Source organism: Nannobrachium achirus, assembly GCF_963921795.1.
Source record: "Nannobrachium achirus genome assembly, chromosome: 4".
In the NCBI taxonomy this organism is placed as follows: domain Eukaryota; kingdom Metazoa; phylum Chordata; class Actinopteri; order Myctophiformes; family Myctophidae; genus Nannobrachium; species Nannobrachium achirus.
In genome coordinates, this window is record NC_137813.1 from 41209264 (window position 1) to 41214742 (window position 5479).

Consider the following 5479-nt stretch of genomic DNA (forward strand, 5'->3'; position numbering starts at 1 on the left):
AGCCAGCAGTTTCTTTATTGCTATTTACAGTAACACTTCTAGCCCCCATAAGTCACATCTAATCATGAAAGGTTGTGTTGTATCTTGGGAATGGGCTTATTCTGTGTAAAATGACATATTTAGCCACTTGAACGCATGCCCCCAACCAGTGAAATAAGAATCTCTAAAACAATAGAAAGAAGTCAATTAAATAATTTTAACACTCATCTTTTATGTTCTTTAATTCTAAAATATGAACCCTTGTTGTAAAAAACTAAAGTTGTCCTTTAAGGTTTGCTTTTTTTGTTCAAGTTGGCTGTTTCACGTTGAGCATTGACAGTTTTTTGTATAAACTTTATTCTTCGTTCCATTTCTTTGTTGTACCTTGCTCTTTACTGTACTCTTTTTTTATTTCTATGTAAATTATTCTAGTTTTCTAATAAGTCTATTCTACTTTTCTGCATTCATTTGTTGGAAATTAAGGGCATTCGTCTCACATTTTTTGAGAAACAAAGTATAAAGGCAGACCATGGGAAAGCATAGGAGATACACAGGATAAGCGTCTCCTCATGAACCTGTACAGGTAGAAGTTGAGTATAAACTGTATTGTACAGTAGGTCTGTTCTACTGACCAACCTTTCCTTTGTGAAGCTGGGTGAGTCCCATGGTATTCCCCATCATCCACCACATGAGCTAACCCCCTATTACAGTAAACATGTAGCCTCTGTCCTTCAAATACTGTACAAAGTATATATGTATACATCTGAATTCATTCTAAAGTATGAAAATATATATGTGAATGAAAGAAAGAAAGAAAGAAAGAAAGAAAGAAAGAAAGAGACAGGTATGTATCTATCTAGGTAGGTAGGCAGGCAGGTACTGTAGGTAGATAGGTAGGTAAGTAGGTAATGTAGGTAGGTAGGTACTAGGTAGGTAGATACATGTAGATATTGGCAGATTTCATGTCTAACCTGTATACGGTACCTACCTGTACCTACATCATCATCTGTAGGCCTATCTGTCTCCCTGTCTCTTTCCCTGTCTGCCTGTTAGTCTGTCCATCTATCAATATGCATCACTTGGACTGCGAGGAAACTAAATGTCGATTAATTCATATATTCACTGCTGTGCAAATGCTTGTATAAGAACTCTGCCTGGTCTCTGGTGGGCAGTGAAGCAGACCAACAGTATAGTGTCATATACGGAGTCATCCTCAACCCCGCCCCTCCCAGCCACCACCACCCACACACACACACACACACACACACACACACACACACACACACACACACACACACACACACACACACACACACACACACACACACACACACACACACACACACGCACGCACACACACACTGCCTGGTACCTGGGGATGCTGCCCACCACATGTTTCGTAGCAGCGACCATCCGTGTGCTTTGTCTCCATTAGTATTTATGTGTATGAAGTCGTCCAGATTAATCATGAGTAATGTGAAGAGAATTCTGATGAAGTTCCAATGTGCAATGTTTCAGTCCCACGAGCACACATTACACTGAATCCACGTCTCTGCGTTCAATTATATATCGTCTAGCCATCAGGGAGATGAGTGTACAGTATAACACATCATTAATTTGAGTATCATTAATATGGATCTGGGAGCAGAGAGAGCCCTCCTTCATGTAATGAGAGACCTGTGATTAGTGCTGGTCTACCTTATAAGAGCTACAATTAGCTGCAATTATAATATATATACATGTACAGAGAGAGAGTGTGTGTGTGTGTGTGTGTGTGTGTGTGTGTGTGTGTGTGTGTGTGTGTGTGTGTGTGTGTGTGTGTGTGTGTGTGTGTGTGTGTGTGTGTGTGTGTGTGTACAGTACCTAGCTGTTTGCGGCCCACACATCTTGTCCCTTTTAAAGCCATATAAGGAGATCCCGGATGTCATAAGTATATAATATGCCCATATATTGGAATAACCTTGTATGGGCATATTGGTTGGATCAGCGGTTCCCGATGCCTTGCCACTGTGTGTGATGCACATGATCAAATATGGGCATAGCGGTCAAATCTGTGGCTCTGGATAACCAGATCTCTTGTCCCTTTAATGCCCATATTTGGAGATCACTGATGTCATCAGTATATGCCCATATATGGGCATGCCCCTTTTGTTCCCATATATGGAGCTTACTGATTTGATTAGGACTGTTGTCATGATGACACGTCGTTGAGGTTAGACAACACACTCCATAGTTGGGCGGAGCTGGTCATAGTTTGTTTATGGTTATGTTGTCATAGTGTCAGTGGCCGTGGTTTGTTTATGGTTATGTCGATGAGACCGGCCTGCCTTCCTAATAGACAATTTGGTGCTGTGATTTTTTCCACTCTACAACATAATCATCAGGTATTAAGATTATATACTTGGAGGAAGATTTTTTCAAAAAAGTCAACAGAAAGTGTTAAAACTATGTTTTTATGTGGCCACACCCACCTGCTCATTAAGTATGCCTGGTTGTCAGGTGGGTGGTGACCCAGCTGAAGTTAGCCACACCCACAGAAGCAGTTGAATGGTGGAGATGATATTATGATGTCATTATATCGGTGTATTTCAACTGGGCCTTTTGACTCTTTGAGGAAGTAACCAAAAATACGCAGGGAAGACATATTTGCATATTATAATAACATCTGGGGGTCTCTATTACAGTAATGTTATCTCCATAGACACATGGGACACGCCGTGTGTGAGGACTGGAGGGTGACATTTCAGGACAAGCTGGAAGGCATGGGTCTTGTTTAGGCGTCAAAGCATCTTTGTGCTTCATAGAAACTTTTTATTTATTTTTTATACTTGTAACTGTGTAATGGTGGCGTGGATGTGTCGGCTGCTGCTTCAGCGAGGAGGAACCCGTGTGTTTGCAATGAGACTGAGCCCTGCGTCTGAAAGTCCCGTGGCGGCGCTGGGTTGTGTTCGGACGGTCACGACAGTGTCAACGTTTTTCGACGAACACTTGACAGAGGAGAACCAGGAGTACATGAGGAAAAGCACGGGTCAAGAATACAGACGACAGACAGCCGCCAAACTCAACCCCCTCAAAGACGAGCCCTGGCCCAGACATGATTACGGTGAAGGTAGCAGAAGAGTTGGGTTGATAGCAGTGAAATTGGGAATGATTCCTGTGTGGACGAAAGAAGGGGAGAGACATGCAGTGACCATGTTACAGGTGCAGGACTGCCATGTACTGAATGAAGTATCTGTCCAAAGACGAATACGATGGCCGCACTGGTGCCTTACTCGTGGGAGCAAAAAACGTATCGCCTTTCCAAAGGACTGACAACAGTATTGAGATGTTTAGGATGGCTGGAGTTCCTCCAAAACAGAAAGTATCCACGTTCAAAGTGTCTGACGATGCCATCATCAAACCAGGCACTCCTCTCTACGCAGCACATTTCCGTCCAGGACAGTATGTTGATATCACTGCCAAAACGATCGGTAAGGGCTTCCAAGGCGTAATGAAGCGCTATGGGTTCAAAGGTCAACCGGCGAGCCACGGTTCAACCAAGACACATCGCAGACCTAGAGCCTCGGGACCCGGAGGGGATCCAGCAAAAGTCTGGAAAGGAAAGAAGATGCCTGGCATGATGGGCAATATCTACAGGACAGAATGTGGCCTAAAGGTATGGAGGGTCAACACCATGTTTAATATATTCTATGTCAACGGCTCTGTCCCTGGATGGAAGAACTGCTTAGTGAAGGTGAGAGACTCTGTCCTACCAACCAGGAAATCCGCTCTGGTCTCCCCTCCATTCCCCACCTACTTCACCGAGGAAGGGGAGCAGCTCGACAAAGACCTGTATGATGAAGATATGTTTGTGCACACAGATCCCTCGCTCACAATGGACTAACACACACACACACACACACACACACACACACACACACACACACACACACACACACACACACACACACACACACACACACACACACATTCTCTGTAAAAAAAAAAGAAAGAAAAGAAAAAGAAATCCATAGACACATACAAAGCAGAAAAAGTACAAAACTATGGCACCACCTCTTTAAAGATCTGGTCTATAATGTTTAGCCTATTGGTCTGTCTTGTGGTGGCCGTGCGATATGCCCATATATGTACAAGACAAGAGCGACGTGACACAATGCAATCAATGACAGGTAGGCAGGCCAAATGTGGACATGCCTAACTCCATAAATGGCGATACCGTGGGTGTGTGGCCCAGATTATGCCCATATATGGAGATCAACCTCATCAAACATTGTCGTTATGAGGCAATGTTTTTTTTTTGCCCATATATGGAGATTTAGGTTTCAGGTTATTAGTTGATACTAGGTCACCGTGGTTACTCAAATGTCTGAGTGAGTCCAGGCTGTCATGGTTACCAGTGTTGCTAGTCAGAATACTCTGCCACTAACATCTGACATCACAGACTCCATATATGGCCATAGATTATTTATGGCTATGTTGTCATAGTGAAGTGGCCATGGTTTGTGTATGGTTATGTCGATGGACCACGTGGCCGTGGCCCATCGAGCGACCCGCCCTCCTATTAGACAGTTTGGTAACACTTTACTTAAAGGTCTGGTCTATATGCATTATAATCGCATTTATAATGCATTATCATTTTTAGCCTATTCGTCTGTCTTGTGGTAGCTGCGCGATATGCCCATATATGGACAAGACAAGAGCGACGTGACACATTGTCAATGCAATCAATGACAGGTAGGCAGGCCAAATATGGACATGCCTGACTCCATAAATGGTGATACCGTGGGTGTTTGGCCCAGATTATGCCCATATATGGAGATCAATCTACATTGTCGTGGTGAGGTAATGGTTTTATGCCCATATATGGAGATTCAGGTTTCAGGTTTGTTGATACTAGGTCGCCGCGGTTACTCAATATGCCTGAGTGAGTCCAGGCTGTCATGGTTACCACTGAATACTCTGCGACTAACATCTGACATCACAGTCTCCATATATGGGCGTGGCTGACTCATCGTGACATCAGCGTGATGAGCAAGCATCGCCAGATAGTTTAAATACAACACCTTTTTCAGTGAGACAATCACACTGCAACAAAGAGATGTGGCAGAACATCAGAACAAGACTCTTCAGTCAAGAACCTTCAACAACTCTCACCAGAACCAGAACCATACAGGATTCAGACCCATTACACGCTATCAGATCTCAAATTCAAATCACTTCATACATCACAAGCGGAGGTCGTTCCGAATTTCTCAGCGATTTGAAGAGGATGCGTTGGTCGGGGTTCTTGCTGGGGATCTTCCTCCTCCTCCTCAGCACCGTGGGAAGCTTCCCACTCATGAAGGAGAGCGGAAGCAGCACCATGGAACCGTTCATCGGCCTGTACGGAGAAACCATCATGGTGCCGTGTCCTTACAAACTTCTTCCCGGGAACGAATTGATCTCCACCAAGTGGGAGCGCTTGCTAGACAATGGCACCACAATCGATCTGTTGAGCAAA

General features: G+C 44.0%; 1 pseudogene across 1 annotated transcript; it reads left to right on the forward strand.

Moving 5' to 3' along the window:
• Positions 1–2820: 2820 nt before the first annotated feature.
• LOC308282907 (large ribosomal subunit protein uL3m-like) lies at positions 2821–3862 on the forward strand (annotated as a pseudogene). The gene has a single exon. The product of its transcript is annotated as a large ribosomal subunit protein uL3m-like (transcript).
• Positions 3863–5479: the final 1617 nt, after the last annotated feature.